Source organism: Glycine soja, chromosome 10 (assembly GCF_004193775.1).
Source record: "Glycine soja cultivar W05 chromosome 10, ASM419377v2, whole genome shotgun sequence".
Lineage (NCBI taxonomy): Eukaryota > Viridiplantae > Streptophyta > Magnoliopsida > Fabales > Fabaceae > Glycine > Glycine soja.
In genome coordinates, this window is record NC_041011.1 from 22175164 (window position 1) to 22193680 (window position 18517).

At 39.1% G+C, this 18517-nt stretch overlaps 1 pseudogene; it reads right to left on the reverse strand.

Moving 5' to 3' along the window:
- Positions 1–13536: 13536 nt before the first annotated feature.
- Positions 13537–17472, reverse strand: LOC114371165 (annotated as a pseudogene).
- Between the last annotated feature and the right edge of the window lie 1045 nt (positions 17473–18517).

Genomic DNA, 18517 nt, shown 5'->3' on the forward strand with positions numbered 1-18517 from the left:
TCAAGGTAATCGTTGTGGCGTCTACCCTGACTTATCTTCCTTCACTGGAAGTGGCGTCTACCCTGACTTATCTTCCTTCACCGGAAGTGGCGTCTACCCTGACTTATCTTCCTTTACCGGAAGTGGCGTCTACCCTGACTTATCTTCCTTCACCGGAAGTGGCGTCATCCAAAAGACTCTACAACCTGTATCAAACGATCCGCTCCTACTTAGGTTCACGTCATTTGGTATCAGAGCTTTAGTTCTTGATACAGGTTCTATCCTATCCTATTATTTTCCTTTGTAATTTGTCTAGGTTCGTGTTTTGTCCTTGTTCTGTTATTTGTTTTCTAGTTTGCGTCTTGTTGCGTTCTTGTTTGTGTCTTTGTTTCGTTCTTATTCTAGTTTCTTGTGTCTTTCAAACTTTGTGTAAAAAAAAAATCTGTTTGAGTTTTATTTCAAGTTAAAAAAAAAAGTTGCAGAAATTTGAAAAAAAAAGAGAAGGAAACAAAAAGAAAAGAAAAGAAAAGAAAGTGGGGTGTTTGATCTTTGAACACGAAATTGAGGAAGTTAGAGGCTTTTTTTTGGCAGAAAATCGTGTACCAAATCCCCTTATCTAGATTCTCCATTGAATTCTAAGCGTTTTGATATATAGTGGGCCTCAAACGGACAACCGTAGCAAAAGTTATGAGCATTTGAAGTTTACTGGTCATATCTGTTATCTTATCTGTTATCCTACTTGTTATCTTATTTGTTATCATATCTGTTATCCAAATCTGATCTATTATCCAAATAATATCAAATCAAATTTTTTTATCCAAATCAAATCAAATCTAATCTGTTATCCAAATCAAATCCAATATGCTATCCAAACCAAGTCCAAGTTGTTATCCCAAATCAAATCTGTTACTCTGATAATTATATTGTCTTTCCTTTTATTTTATATTACCTTGTGTGTCTAATTTGATCCATCCAGGAACTTAAGAGGGAGTGAGTGGTAAAAGGCAAGAGGGAATACATTACACAAAAGCCTATATTGAGAGCATCAAACACGAGTGAACTACCATCAAAGAGAGAAACACGTGAGTAGAGTGTGGTGAGGTCCTGAATTTTTTTTTTTAGTTTACTGCAAAATTCTTTGTTCCTTAATCATGGCAAGAGTTGGTGACAATGGTGGTGTATATCATCAACTGGACGGATCTCAGCGCTTATTTCTGGACGTGTGGACTACACAAATGCAACGTTTGTTGAACCGTAACAAAGAAGAGCCCTACAGACGAATAGCCAAATCTTCCTCGTTTACTCTTAAACCTCTATCCCCTAGAGAAGTGTGTGAAGACCAAATCAGAATGAGAGAAAAGAGAGAACAAGAGAAAGAAGATAGTGAGGCACCACAAAGGAATATGAAAAAGAAGAGTGATACACCCGAGGAAAAGAGTGATACACATAAGAGAGAGAGTGATACACATGAGAGAAAATTTAATTATTTTGCAGAGGCGAGTGAAGTGAGGAAAATGTTACCTGCTTATGAACCACTCAATCTACAGTATTGCAAATACAGTAAAATTTCTACTGATAATTCTAATGAGTTTACTATTTCTATTTCTCCTAGTGTTCAACCCTTGTTGCAGGAATTTAAAAATGTCTTTCCTATGGAGATTCCTCATGGACTGCCACCTTCAAGAGGCATAGAACATCAAGTTGATCTCCTTCCAGAAGCTTCATTGCCTAACAGGCCAACTTCCAACAGCAAGCCCCAAGAGACTCAGCATAAGGATGCACAGACCAAAGTTGCGTATGTAAAAAAATTGTATGACCAAGTGAATGTGCAAATTGCAAAGAAGAATGAAAGTTATGCCAAGCAAGCCCACAAGAAAAGGAATGAAGTGGTACTTGAACCCGGTGATGATCTTGGACATTTGAGGGCAAATGTTTTCCAAGAAGGAGGGAATGATGAGAATCCTGAAATTGGCCAAATACAGGCTAAAGGCCCAAGTGGAGAAGGGCAAAGGCCCAAGTGGAGAAGGATAAAGCCCCCGAGTGGAGAAGGATGAAGGGCCAGAGGCAGAGACACTATCAACACTATTAATTGTTGCTGAAGGCCCAAATTAATTTGAAGGCCCAAGTTAAATAAGTTTTAAGTTATAATTTATTTTTATTGTAATTTTGGCCCAAACTGTTGAAGGCCCATGCCTATTTTTATCTTTTTGTTCAGATACACTATAAGTATTGGGTTTTATTTTCAAAAAAAAAAAACTTTTGGCATTTGATAAAATTTGGTGAGAGTTTCTCTCTGGGTTCCTTGTTGAACCAATTATCAGACTTATCAAGGTAATCCTTGTGGCGTCTACCCTGACTTATCTTCCTTCACTGAAAGTGGCGTCTACCCTGACCTATCTTCCTTCACCGGAAGTGGCGTCTACCGTGACTTATCTTCTTTTACCGGAAGTAGCGTCTACCCTGACTTATCTTCCTTCATCGGAAGTGGTGACATCCAAACCTTCGTAGTCTGTATCAAACGATCCGCCCCGTAAGGTTCACATCACTAGGACAAAAATTATGATTCTCCGTTACTGATCAAAAGAAATGCTAGCCGACGTCGGTCAGGAAAGATGACCGATCGAGGTTTAAAAAAGAAGCGTCACCGGATGATGCCGATCGAACATTTCCTAATAGACATCATCCAAATAATATTCAGGGATTGAATAGAAAGTAGAATGGCCGACTTCTGTCGTTGTAAGGCCGCGACTGATATTTTTCAGCCGATGTTGCGCAATTTTTTCACAAACGCTGGCAGATAATATTTTTTTATGGTAGAGGTAGTAGCTCTTTTGTTCGGTGTTGCCGTAAAAATTTTCTATGTAGGTCGGCTAGGTTTTCTCATTCGAGCACAACCAAAGTTGTGTTTCGCCCGACACCGGCATATTTTTATTTGGTTGGAAGGGAAAACGTTAGCGAACCTCGGAAAAAAAATTTTGATTCACCGATACTGATCTAAAAAAATTCTAGCCGACATCAGTCAGGAATGATGACTGATCGAGGTTTAAAAAAGAAGCGTCACTGGATGACGCCGATCGAACATTTCCTAATAGACATCATCCAAATAATATTCAGAGATATAATAGAAATTACAATTGCCGACATCGGTCATTGTAAAGCCGCGACTGATATTTTTCAGCCGACATTGCGCAATTTTTTTTACAAACGCTGACCGATAATATTTTTTTACGATAGAGGTAGCGTTTTTGTTCGGTGTTGCCGTAAAAATTTAGAATTTAGGTCGGCTAGGTTTTTTCGTTCGAGCTCAACCGATGTTGTGTTTCGGCTGACACCGGCATGCTTTCATTTGCTTGGAAGGGAAAATATTAGCCATCCTAGGACAAAAAATTATGATTCTCCGTTACTGATCAAAAGAAATGCTAGCTGATGAGAATCATGAAACTGGCCAAATACAGGCTAAAGGCCCAAGTGGAGAAGGACGAAGGCCCAAGTGGAGAAGGACAAAGCCCCCAAGTGGAGAAGGATGAAGGCCCAGAGGCAGAGACACTATCAAGACTATTAATTGTTGCTGAAGGCCCAAACTAATTTGAAGGCCCAAGTTAAATAAGTTTTTAGTTATAATTTTTATTTGTAATTTTGGCCCAAACTGTTTAGAAGGCCCATGTCTATTTTTATCTTTTTGTTCAGATACACTATAAGTATTGGTTTTTATTTTCAATAAAGAAGAAAGCTTTTGGCATTTGATAAAATTGGGGTGAGAGTTTCTCTCTAGGTTCCTTGTTGAACCAATTATCAGACTTATCAAGGTAATCCTTGTGGCGTCTACCCAGACTTATCTTCCTTCACCGGAAGTGGCGTCTACCCAGACTTATCTTCCTTCACCGGAAGTGGCGTCTACCCTGACTTATCTTCCTTCATTGGAAGTGGCGTCTACCCAGACTTATCTTCCTTCACCGGAAGTGGCGTCTATCCTGACTTATCTTCCTTCACCGGAAGTGGCGTCATCCAAACCTTCGTAACCTGTATCAAGCGATCCACCCCGTATGGTTCACATCATCTGGTATCAGAGCTTCGGCTCTTGATACAGGTTCTATCTTATCCTATTATTTTTCTTTGTAATTTGTCCTGGTTCGTGTTTTGTCCTTGTTCTGTTATTTGTTTTTCTTGTTTGCGTCTTGTTGCGTTCTTGTTTGTGTCTTTGTTTCGTTCTTGTTCTTGTCACGTTTGTGTTCTTGTTGTTGTTCTTGTTTCTAGTGTCTTTCAGACTTTGTGTCAAAAAAAAAAATTGTTTGGGTTCTGTTTCAAGTAAAAAAAAAAAAAAAAGTTGCAGAAATTTTGAAAAAAAAAGAGAAGAAAAGAAGAAAGAGAAAAAAGAGAAAGTGGGTGTTTGATCTTTGAACACGAAATTGAGGCAGTTAGAGGCTTTTTTTTGGCAGAAAATCGTGTACCAAATCCCCTTATCTAGATTCTCCTCTGATTTCTGAGCGTTTTGATATATAGTGGGCCTCAAACGGACAACCGTAGCAAAAGTTATGAGCATTTGAAGTTTACTTGTCATATCTGTTATCTTATCTGTTATCCTATCTGTTATCTTATTTGTTATCATATCTGTTATCCAAATTAAATCTAATTTGTTATCCAAATCTGATCTATTATCCAAATCAAATCAAATCAATTTTTTTTTTATCCAAATCTAATCTGTTATCCAAATCAAATCCAATCTGCTATCCAAATCAAGTCCAAGTTGTTATCCCAAATCAAATCTGTTACTCTGATAATTATATTGTCTTTCCTTTTATTTTATATTACCTTTTGTGTCTAATTCGATCCATCCAGGAACTTAAGAGGGAGTGAGTGGTAAAAGGCAAGAGTGAAAACATCACACAAAAGCCTATATTGAGAGCATCAAACACGAGTGAACTACCATTAAAGAGAGAAACACGTGAGTAGAGTGTGGTGAGGTCCTCAATTTTTTTTTAATTTAGTGCAAAATTCTTTGTTCCTTAATCATGGCAAGAGCTGGTGACAATGGTGGTGTATATCATCAACTGGACGAATCTCAACGCTTATTTCTGGACGCGTGGACTACACAAATGCAACGTTTGTTGAACCGTAACAAAGAAAAGCCCTACAGACGAATAGCCAAATCTTCCTCATTTACTCTTAAACCTCTATCCCCTAGAGAAGTGTGTGATGACCAAATCAGAATGGGAGAAAAGAGAGAACAAGAGAAAGAAAATAGTGAGGCACCACAAAGGAATATGAAAAAGAAGAGTGATACACCCGAGGAAAAGAGTGATACACATGAGAGAAAATTTAATTATTTTGCAGAGGCGAGTGAAGTGAGGAAAGTGTTACCTGCTCATGAACCACTCAATCTACAGTATTGCAAAGACAGTAAAATTTCTACTGATAATTCTAATGAGTTTACTATTTCTATTTCTCCTAGTGTTCAACCATTATTGCAGGAATTTAAAAATGTCTTTCCTAAGGAGATTCCTCATGGACTACCACCTTCAAGAGGCATAGAACATCAAGTTGATGTCCTCCCCGGAGCTTCATTGCCTAACAGGCCAACTTACAAAAGCAATCCCCAAGAGACTCAACGTAAGGATGCACATGCCAAAGTTGAGTATGTGAAAAGATTGTATGACCAAGTGAAGGTGCAAATTGCAAAGAAGAATGAAAGCTATGTCAAGCAAGCCCACAAGGAAAGGAAGGAAGTGGTACTTGAACACGGTGATGATCCTGAACATTTGAGGACAAATGTTTTCCAAGAAGGAGGGAATGATGAGAATCATGAAACTGGCCAAATACAGGCTAAAGGCCCAAGTGGAGAAGGACGAAGGCCCAAGTGGAGAAGGACAAAGCCCCCAAGTGGAGAAGGATGAAGGCCCAGAGGCAGAGACACTATCAAGACTATTAATTGTTGCTGAAGGCCCAAACTAATTTGAAGGCCCAAGTTAAATAAGTTTTTAGTTATAATTTTTATTTATTGTAATTTTGGCCCAAACTGTTTAGAAGGCCCATGTCTATTTTTATCTTTTTGTTCAGATACACTATAAGTATTGGTTTTTATTTTCAATAAAGAAGAAAGCTTTTGGCATTTGATAAAATTGGGGTGAGAGTTTCTCTCTAGGTTCCTTGTTGAACCAATTATCAGACTTATCAAGGTAATCCTTGTGGCGTCTACCCAGACTTATCTTCCTTCACCGGAAGTGGCGTCTACCCAGACTTATCTTCCTTCACCGGAAGTGGCGTCTACCCTGACTTATCTTCCTTCATTGGAAGTGGCGTCTACCCAGACTTATCTTCCTTCACCGGAAGTGGCGTCTATCCTGACTTATCTTCCTTCACCGGAAGTGGCGTCATCCAAACCTTCGTAACCTGTATCAAGCGATCCACCCCGTATGGTTCACATCACTAGCCGACGTCGGACAGGAAAGATGACCGATCGAGGTTTAAAAAAGAAGCGTCACCGGATGACGCCGATCGAACATTTCCTAATAGAAATCATCCAAATAATATTCAGGGATTGAATAGAAAGTAGAATGGCCGACTTTTGTCGTTGTAAGGCCGCGACTGATATTTTTCAGCCGACGTTGCGCAATTTTTTTACAAACGCTGGCAGATAATATTTTTTTATGGTAGAGGTAGCTCTTTTGTTCGGTGTTGCCCTAAATATTTTCTATGTAGGTCGGCTAGGTTTTTTCGTTCGAGCACAACCGAAGTTGTGTTTCGGCCGACACCGGAATGTTTTCATTTGCTTGGAAGGGAAAACGTTAGTGAACCTCGGAAAAAAAATTTTGATTCACCGATACTGATCTAAAAAAATTCTAGCCGACGTCGGTCTGGAAACATGACCGATCGAGATTTAAATAAGAAGCGTCACCGGATGACGCCGATCGAACATTTCCTAATAGACATCATCCAAATAATATTCAGGGATTGAGTAGAAAGTAGAATTGCCGACTTCTGATGTTGTAAGGCCACGACTGATATTTTTCAGCCGACGTTCCGCAATTTTTTTTCAAACGCTGGCCGATAATATTTTTTTACGGTAGACGTAGCGTTTTTGTTCGATGTTGCCGTAAAAATTTACTATGAAGGTCGGCTAGGTTTTTTCGTTCGAGCACAACCGAAGTTGTGTTTCGGCCGACACTGGCATGTTTTCAATTGCTTGGAAGGGAAAACGTTCGCCAACCTCGGGAAAAAAATTTGAATCACCGATACTGATCTAAAAAAATTCTAGCCGACGTCGGTCAGGAAAGATGACCGATCGATGTTTAAAAAGGAAGCATCACCGGATGACGCCGATCGAACATTTCCTAATAGACATCATCCAAATAATATTCAGGGATATAATAGAAATTACAATTGCCGACATTGGTCATTGTAAAGACGCGACTGATATTTTTCAGCCGACATTGCGCAATTTTTTTTACAAACGCTGACCGATAGTAGTTTTTTACGGTAGAGGTAGCGTTTTTGTTCGGTGTTGCCGTAAAAATTTAGAATTTAGGTCGGCTAGGTTTTTTCGTTCGAGCTCATCCGAAGTTGTGTGTCGGCCGACACCGGCATGTTTTCAATTGCTTGGAAGGGAAAACGTTAGCTAACCTCGGGAAAAATTTTTTTATTCACCGATACTTATCTAAAAAAATTCTAGCCGACGTCGGTCAGGAAAGATGACCGATCGAGGTTTAAATAAGAAGCGTCACCGGATGACGCCGATCGAACATTTCCTAATAGACATCATCCAAATAATATTCAGGGATTGAATAGAAAGTACAATTGCCGACTTCTGTTGTTGTAAGGCCACGACTGATACTTTTCAGCCGACGTTCCGCAATTTTTTTTCAAACGCTGGCCGATAATATTTTTTTACGGTAGACGTAGCGTTTTTGTTCGATGTTGCCGTAAAAATTTACTATGAAGGTCGGCTAGGTTTTTTCGTTCGAGCACAACCGAAGTTGTGTTTCGGCCGACACTGGCATGTTTTCAATTGCTTGGAAGGGAAAACGTTCGCCAACCTCGGGAAAAAAATTTGAATCACCGATACTGATCTAAAAAAATTCTAGCCGACGTCAGTCAGGAAAGATGACCGATCGAGGTTTAAAAAGGAAGCATCACCGGATGACGCCGATCGAACATTTCCTAATAGACATCATCCAAATAATATTCAGGGATATAATAGAAATTACAATTGCCAACATCGGTCATTGTAAAGCCGCGACTGATATTTTTCAGCCGACATTGCGCAATTATTTTTACAAACGCTGACCGATAACATTTTTTTACGGTAGACGTAGCGTTTTTGTTCGGTGTTGCCGTAAAAATTTACTATCAAGGTCATCTAGGTTTTTTCGTTCGAGCACAACTGAAGTTGTGTTTTGGCCGACACCAGCATGTTTTCATTTGCTTGGAAGGGAAATTATTAGCCATCCTAGGACAAAAAATTATGATCTCCGTTACTGATCTAAAAAAATTCTAGCCGGCGTCGGTCAGGAAAGATGACCGATCGAGGTTTAAAAAAGAAGCATCACCGGATGACGCCGATCGAACATTTCCTAATAGACATCATCCAAATAATATTCAGGGATATAATAGAAATTACAATTGCCGACATCGGTCATTCTAAAGCCGCGACTGATATTATTCAGCCGACATTGCGCAATTTTTTTTACTAACGCTGACCGATAATATTTTTTTACGGTAGAGGTAGCGTTTTTGTTCGGTGTTGCCGTAAAAATTTAGAATTTAGGTCGGCTAGGTTTTTTCGTTCGAGCTCAACCAAAGTTGTGTTTCGGCTGACACCGACATATTTTCATTTGCTTGGAATGGAAAATATTAGCCATCCTAGGAAAAAAAATTATGATTCTCCGTTACTGATCAAAAGAAATTCTAGCCAACGTCGGTCAGGAAAGATGACCGATCGAGGTTTAAAAAAGAAGCCTCATCGGATGACGCCAATCGAACATTTCCTAATAGACATCATCCAAATAATATTCAGGGATTGAATAGAAAGTAGAATGGCCGACTTCTGTCCTTGTATGGCCGCGACTGATATTTTTCAACCGAAGTTGCACAATTTTTTTACAAACGCTGACCGATAATATTTTTTTACGGTAGAGGTAGCGTTTTAGTTCGGTGTTGCCGTAAAAATTTACAATGTAGATCGGCTAGATTTTTTCGTTCGAGCTCAACCAAAGTTGTGTTTCAGCTGACACCGGCATGTTTTCATTTGCTTGTAAGGGAAAATATTAGCCATCCTAGGACAAAAAATTATGATTCTCCGTTACTGATCAAAAGAAATGCTAGTCGACGTCGGTCAGGAAAGACGTCCGAGGTTTAAAAAAGAAGCGTAACCGGATGAAGCCAATCGAACATTTCCTAATAGACATCATCCAAATAATATTCAGGGATTTAATAGAAAGTACAATAGCCGACATCGGTCAGTGTAATGCCGCGACTGATATTTTTCAGCAGACATTGCGAAATTTTTTTTACAAACGCTGACCGATTATATTTTTTTACGGTAGAGGTATCCTTTTTGTTCGGTGTTGCATTAATAATTTAGAATTTAGGTCGGCTAGATTTTTTTCGTTCGAGCTCAACCGAAGTTGGGTTTCGACCGACACCGGCATGTTTTCAATTGCTTGGAAGGGAAAACGTTAGCCAACCTCGGGAAAAAAATTTTGATTCACCCATACTGATCGAAAGAAATGCTTGCCGACGTCGGTCAGGAAAGATGAAGGATCGAGGTTTTAAAAAAAAAACATCACCGGATGACGCCGATCGAACATTTCCTAATAGACATGAGTCAAATATTATTGAGGGATTGAATAGAAAACACAATTGCTGACATCGGTAGTTAAAAAGCCTTAACTGTTATTTTTAAGCCGACATTGGGCTTGCTTTTTTACAAACGCTGGCGGATAATATTTCTTTACGGTAATGGAAGATTTGTTGTTGTGTCGCCTATAAAATTTTCAATGTAGGTCGCCTCCATTTTTTCGTGCTAGCTCAACCGAAGTTGTGTTTCGGCCGACACCGGCATGTTTTCATTTACTCGGCAAGGAAAACATTAGCCCACCTTGGAAAAAAATATGATTCACCGATACGTATCGAAAAAACTGCTAGCCGACGTCGGCTAGTAAAGATGACCGATCGAGGTTTAAAAAAGAAACATCACTGGATGATAGCGATCAAACATTTCCTAATAGATATCATCCAAATATTAATCAGGGATTGAATAGGAAATATGACCAATCGAGGTTTAAAAAAGAAGCATCACCGGATGACGCCGATCGAACATTTCCTAATAGACATCATTCAAATACTATTCAGGGATTGAATAGAAAATACAATAGCTGACATCTATCGTTGTAAAAACATGACAAATATTTTTCAACCGACATTGTGCAATTTTTTTACAAACGCTGGCCGATAATATTTTTTTGTGGTAGAGGATGCTTTTTTGTTCGGTGTTGCAGTCAAAATTTACAATGTAGGTCGGCTTTGTTTTTTCGTTCGAGCTCAACTGAATTTGTGTTTCGGCCGACATCGACATGTTTTCATTTGCTCAGCAAGAAAAAAATTAGCCAACCTCGGAAAAAAAACATGATTCACCGATACTGATCGGAAAACATGCTAGTTGACGTCGGCCAAGAAAGATGATCAATCCAGGTTTTAAAAAAAACATCACTGGATGATGCCGATCGAACAGTTCCTAATAGACATCAGCCAAATATTATTCAAGGATTGAATATAAAACACAATAGCCAACATCGGCAGTTAAAAAGACCGCACTGCTATTTTTCAGCCGACGTTGCACAAGCTTTTATACAAACGCTGGCCGATAATTTTTCTTTACGGTAAAGAAAGTTTTGTTGTTGGTGTCGCTTATAAAGTTTTCAATGTAGGATGGCTAGGTTTTATCGTGCTAGCTCAACCGAAGCTCTGCTTCGGCCGACACCGGCATGTTTTCATTTACTCCGCAAGGAAAACATTAGCCCAGCTCGGAAAAAAACATTATTCACCAATACGTGTCGAAAAAAATGCTAGCCGACGTTGGCTAGGAAAGATGACCGATCGAGGTTTAAAAATGAAGCATCACTGAATGACGCCGATCGAACATTTCCTAATAGACATCATCCAAATATTATTCAGGGATTGAATAGAAAACACAATAATCGGCATCGGTAGTTAAAAAGCGCCGACTGCTATTTTTCAGCTGACAGTGCACAAGTTTTTTTACAAACGCTGTCCGATAATATTTCTTTACGGTAAAGGAAGCTTTGTTGTTAGTGTCGCCTATAAAATTTTTAATCTAGGTCGGCTAGCTTTTTTCTTACTATCTCAACCGAATTTGTGTTTCGACTGACACCGGCATGTTTTCATTTACTCGGCAAGGAAAACATTGGCCCACCATGGAAAAAAACATGATTCACCGATACGTATCGAAAAAAATGCTAGCTGACGTCGACTAGGAAAGATGACCTGATGAGAATCCTGAAACTGGCCAAATACAGTCTAAAGGCCCAAGTGGAGAAGGATAAAGCCCCCGAGTGGAGAAGGATGAAGGCCCAAGTGGAGAAGGATGAAGGCCCTGAGGCAGAGACACTATCAAGACTATTAATTGTTGCTGAAGGCCCAGATGAATTTGAAGGCCCAAGTTAAATATGTTTTTTTGTTATAATTTTTATTTATTGTAATTTTGGCCCAAACTGTTTAGAATGCCCATGTCTATTTTTATCTTTTTGTTCAGATACACTATAAGTTTTGGTTTTTGTTTTCAATAAAAAAACTTTTGGCATTTGATAAAATTTGGTGAGAGTTTCTCTCTGGGTTCCTTGTTGAACCAACATCAGACTTATCAAGGTAATCCTTGTGGCATCTACCCGGACTTATCTTCCTTCACCGGAAGTGGCGTCTACCCTGACTTATCTTCCTTCACTGGAAGTGGCGTCATCCAAATCTCCTTAGCCTGTATCAAACGTTCCGCCCCATAAGATTCACATCATCTGGTATTGATATGAACCCTCATGGCACAAGGGCTGACTTAGGATTGTCTAGGATTAAACCTTGATGGAAAATAAGGTGGTTAATTTCGTGGGTCTTAATAAGGTGGTTCTTGGCATAAAATGGATTAATGGGATGGTAAAACGTAGGTTAAGTGGTGGCTGGACAGAAATATAGAAATGGCAATAACTCAAGCTATAGGGCTCCAAATGAGGTGATTCCAAAACGAGGTGAAAGGTCTCGTTTTGAAATTTAATTTAGGCTCAAGAATTACTTAATTTGAGTGCGTAAAATGGGAGTTATGGCCACGAGATATGATATGAACCCTCATGGCACAAGGGCTGACTTAGGATCGTCTAGGATTAAACCTTGATGGAAAATGTGGAAATTGATTAAGGAAAGGATGGAAAATAAGGTGGTTAATTTCGTGGGTCTTAATAAGGTGGTTTTTGGCATAAAATGGATGAATGGGATGGTAAAACGTAGGTTAAGTGGTGGCTGGACAGAAATATAGAAATGGCAATAACGGAAGCTACAGGGCTCCAAATGAGGTGATTCCAAAACGAGGTGGAAGCTCTCGTTTTGGAATTCAATTTAGGCTCAAGAATCACTTAATTTGAGTGCGTAAAATGGGAGTTATGGCCACGAGATAATTCTGGGCAGAGGTGGATTTTCTGGAATTGTGGTTTGAAAGAACAAGGGTGAAGATGAAAGGAAGGAAAGAATCACTCTTTCCAGCGAGGGCAACACACAAAGGTTGTGAAAGTCCTTTGATACAGCCAAGGTGTTCTTGAATCACTCAAGAATTTAGGAGAATCACTCTCACTAAGATAAAAGAGATAAACTCTAATTTTCTGAATAAAACTCAACTTGTCTTTATTGATAAAATGGTTCAGCTTATATAGAAGCTTTACAGCAGATTTTAGTAATGACCCACTAACCTAGAATTAAAATAACTTAATGCCATTAACCTAGGGAATTAAAAAAAACTTAATGGCTGAGTGTAACTGAAATTGTGGCAACCAAAAGTCACCCCCAACAGCCAACAAGTCAGCCACCATTTGGTCTCCCAAAAGGCTGATGCCTAGGTTGCCAATTGGGCCCTTATTACAACTTGAACTAAACCTAACTAAAGCCCTTTTAGTTGATTAACCCAAAACATATTTTTGGTCAGCCAACTTTACAAGGATTGGGCCATTATTTAGACAAACTAAACACTCTAAAATTGAGACAAAGTGGTGTCATTTAGTTCTCCTCCATTTGGGCCATGATACAACTCACAACCTTGGACTTTTCTCCTTGAAACTTGGGCTTGTATTCAAATAGTATGGACAACACTTGTTGAAGAGCTTCCTTGGCTTTCCTTGCTCTAGCCCTTGTCATAGGTCCTCCAAGTCCTTCAAGTGGATCCTTGCCCTTGTTCTTGAACATGTCCTCATCATTCTCTCCCTCTTGAGAAGGATTTGTCCTCAAATCGGATTCTCCATCTGCATCAAAAAGAGATAAATCAGAGACATTGAAGGTGGAACTAACATTATACTCACTGGGCAGCTCAACTTTGTAAGCATTGTCATTGATTCTTTCAAGCACTTGAAATGGTCCATCTCCCCTTGGTTGAAGCTTTGATTTCCTTTGTTCCGGAAACCTTTCTTTTCTCATGTGCACCCAAACCCAATCTCCGGGTTCGAAGACAACCTTCTTTCTCCCTTTGTTGGCTTGTTTAGCATAGCTTTTATTTTTCCTCTCAATTTGATCTTTGACTCTCTCATGAAGCTTCTTCACATAGTCCGCCTTTGCTTGACCTTCTTTATGCTTAAAAACAGAAACATTAGGCATAGGCAAAAGATCAAGAGGAGTTAGTGGGTTAAAACCATAAACAACTTCAAAAGGAGAACAATTAGTGGTGCTATGAACAGCTCTATTGTAAGCAAATTCAACATGGGGTAAACAAGCTTCCCAAGTTTTTAAGTTCTTCCTCAAAACTGTCCTAAGCAAAGTTCCCAAAGTCCTATTAACAACTTCCGTTTGCCCATCGGTTTGTGGGTGACAAGTGGTTGAAAATAACAATTTAGTGCCCAACTTGCTCCACAAAGTCCTCCAAAAATGGCTTAGGAACTTAGAGTCCCTATCACTAACAATGCTCCTTGGCAAACCATGGTGTCTCACAATCTCCTTGAAAAACAAATCAGCCACATGGGAAGCATCATCAATTTTTTTACATGGAATAAAATGAGCCATTTTAGAAAACCTATCAACAACCACAAAAATGGAATCTCTACCATTGCTTGTTTTTGGCAGCCCCAAAACAAAATCCATGGATAAATCAATCCAAGGATACTCCGGAATTGGCAATGGAGTATACAATCCATGAGGCTTTACCTTAGACTTTGCCTTTTTACATACAATGCAATGTTCACAAAATTTCAGCACATCCTTTTTCATATGAGGCCAATAAAAATGTTCTTGTAATGTTTCTAGAGTCTTTTGGACCCCAAAATGCCCCATTAAACCTCCTTCATGTGCTTCAGAAACAAGCAAATTTCTAGTAGAACATTTAGGCACACACAATTTGTTTTCTTTGAAAAGAAAGCCTTCATGTCTAAAGAAACCATTTTCTGAAAATTTTTCACAATTTTTTAAAATTTCTCCAAAAGTTTCATCATTTTCATACATGCTTTTCAAACATTCAAGACCAATCAATTTTGTTTCAAGCATAGAAAGTAATGCATGACGCCGAGAAAGAGCATCGGCTACAATATTACCTTTTCCCTTTTTATGTTTGATAACATAAGGGAATTGCTCTAGGAATTCCACCCACTTCGCATGCCTTTTGTTAAGCTTGCCTTGCCCCTTGATATATTTGAGGGACTCATGGTCACTATGAATGACAAATTCCTTGGGATAAAGGTAGTGTTGCCATGTTTTCAAAGCCCGTACTAAGGCATACAACTCCTTATCATAAGTTGAATAGTTAAGGGTAGGACCACTTAACTTTTCACTAAAATAAGCAATTGGATGGCCTTCTTGCATCAACACAGCCCCAATCCCAACATTTGAAGCATCACACTCAATTTCAAAAGATTTTTGAAAGTTTGGCAACGCAAGTATGGGGGCATTAGTTAGCTTTTGCTTAAGAACATTGAAAGCTTCTTCTTGTTTCTCTCCCCATTTGAAACCAACATTTTTCTTGAGCACTTCATTGAGAGGTGCTGCCAATGTGCTAAAATCCTTCACAAATCGTCTATAAAAACTTTCTAAGCCATGAAAACTCCTCACCTCGGTCACGGACTTAGGTGTAGGCCATTCTTGAATGGCCCTAACCTTCTCCTCATCAACTTGCACTCCTTTTGAACTCACAACAAAACCAAGAAACACAACATGGTTAGTACAAAAGATGCATTTTTCAAGATTGGCATACAATTGTTCTTCTCTAAGCACAGTCAAGACAGATTTTAAATGATCAATATGCAAATCAAGTGAAGTGCTATAGATAAGAATATCATCAAAGTACACCACAACGAACTTTCCTATGAACTCTCTCAAGATATGGTTCATTAGTCTCATGAAAATGCTAGGAGCGTTAGTTAGGCCAAAAGGCATAACCAACCATTCATACAAACCATATTTTGTTTTAAAAGCAGTTTTCCATTCATCCCCTTCTCTAATCCTAATTTGATTGTATCCACTTTTTAAATCGATTTTAGAGAAGTAACATGCACCATGCAATTCATCAAGCAAATCATCAAGCCTAGGTATAGGATGCCTATATTTAATGGTGATGTTATTAAGGGCTCTACAATCGGAACACATGCGCCATGTCCCATCCTTTTTAGGGACCAAAATCACTGGGACAGCACAAGGACTCATACTATCTCTTACCCAACCTTTGCTAATGAGTTCATCCACTTGTCTTTGAATCTCTTCGGTTTCTTGTGGATTACTTCTATAGGCTGGCCTATTGGGCAAAGAAGCTCCCGGAATGAGATCAATTTGATGCTCAATTCCCCTCAAAGGTGGTAGTCCATTTGGCACATTTGGTGGAAACATGTCTTGAAAATCCTGCAAAAGAGTTTTAACACTAGAAGGCACTTCAAAATCATCAAAAGTGTTAGTGGTCAAAATCTGATTTTTGCAACACAAGATATATAGTGACTGTTTAGCACGAAACAACCTCTTGACCTCACTTTTTGTGGCTAAATAGCTCTCCCTCACTTCAAGTGTTTCACTCTTCTTTTGTTCACTCTTTTTCCTCTCAAGTGTTTCCCTCTTTTTCTCACTCTCAAGTGTTTTGCTCACTTTTTCTTTTTCTCTTTTCTCTTGAAGAAGTTTTTCTCTCATTTTCTTTTGATCCTCACACACGTCTTGGTGCATGAAAGAGATCTTGTTGGTGTAACCGTCATGATTGGCTCTTTTATCAAATTGCCATGGTCTCCCCAAAAGTAAGTGACTGGCCTCCATAGGAACAACATCACAAAGTACCTTATCATTGTATTTCCCAATGGAAACGTCCACATCCACTTGCTGCCTCACTTGCACCTCCCCATCCTTACTAAGCCATTGAAGTTTGTATGGCCTAGGATGTGGTTTAGTAGCTAAATTTAGCTTTGACACTAATCTAGCACTAGCCACATTGGTGCAACTACCTCCATCAATGATCACCATGCACACCTTGCCATTGATTAAACATCTAGTGTGAAAGATGTTTTCTCTTTGGCTCTCCTCCTCATGCTTCAATTGACCACCAAGTAACCGCCTAATCATCAACAAATCTCCCTCCGGAGTCTCCTCTTCCTCTACATACTCACTCTCCTCTTCCTCTTCAACATCAGATTCACTTATATATTCTCCATCTCTAAGAACCATGGACCTTTTGTTAGGGCACTCATAAGCATAGTGTCCTAGGCCTTGGCACTTGAAACACTTCACATCTCTACTCCTTTAAGAGGGTTCCTCTTGGGACTTTGAGCGAGTTTTTGATGGGATAGGTGTGGAACTACTAGAAGTAGCAGCCCCATCTTTCTTACCTTTGTCTTTCCAACCAGAAGAATCAAAGTTGGTAAAACTCCTCTTAGCCACTCCCTTCCTTTTTAATTGTTGCTCCACTTGGATTGCTTTGTGAAGCAAATCATCCATTTCAACAAACTCCTGCAGCTCAACAATATCACGGATATCATTAGTCAAACCATTAAGAAATCGAGCCATAGTTACCTCCTCATCTTCTTCAATATTTGCTTGAATCATGAGCACATCCATTTCCTTGAAATACTCCTCAACCCCCTTGTTGCCTTGGGTTAGTTTTTGAAGCTTGAATTTCAAGTCCCTTGAGTAACTAGCCGGCACATACCGCTTCCTCATGATCTTTTTCATCTCTGTCCATGTATCAACCATTGGCTCTTCGTTTCTTGCTCTCTCCTTTTGTAGCTTGTTCCACCACACAAGAGCATAGTCGGAAAACTCCGTGGCGGCAAGCTTCACCTTTTGGTCCTCCTCATAGTTGTTGCATGAGAAAACATGCTCTATTTTCATCTCCCACTCCAAGTAGGCCTCCGGATCATTCTTTCCTTTAAATGGAGGAATGTTGAGTTTAATACCATCAATTCGGTTTTGTCTAGGAACACCATCATTCCCTCTTCTCCTCCTTTCCTCTTCATTATGATCTCTATTCTCCATTTGATGCAACCTCTCATGGAGCGCATCATCTCGTTGTTTCATTAACCTCTCCAAATGTTGCATCAAAGCTTGCATTTGGAATTGCGATAGCCCCACTCCATCATTAGGATTAGTACCTGACATCTCAAACAAACAAATCAAGCGTAACAAGACAATTATAGTTGCTGTTTGAATACCTCACCCACTCAAGTGTATCACACAATTATGGCTTTTCTCTAATGAAACACTCTTGCCTTTTACCACTCTAATTCCCCTTGAGTTCTTAGGCAATTCAAGAGATTATGGCCACAACAAAGAACAATTCACCAATATGTGTAAGGTAAGGCTAGAGAGACAAGGAAAAGGTTAACCAAGAAAAAGGCTAACAATGTTTTTAGGCACAAATGAAGGAAATAAAATTCAGAATTTAGGAATTCAAGTAAAAATCCTTCATGCAACCAATATATTACCTTAAAGAGATTTTTTTTAAAGTTCTTCAAGCATGAACCATTCAGCCCAATTTTTTTTTTTTTTTTTATAACAAAGAGATCAAAAGGCTTAACTTTTGCAATGGTTCAGCCTAAAAAAATATATATGAATAAGAAGGTAATATAAATGGCAAAGAGAATAAAGAAGGATGTTACCCAATATTTCCAGCAAAGGAAGTGTTGATCCTAGAACTGGAGCTCTGATTACCAAATGATATGAACCCTCATGGCACAAGGGCTAACTTAGGATCGTCTAGGATTAAACCTTGATGGAAAATGCGGAAATTGATTAAGGAAAGGATGGAAAATAAGGTGGTTAATTTCGTGGGTCTTAATAAGGTGGTTTTTGGCATAAAATGGATGAATGGGATGGTAAAATG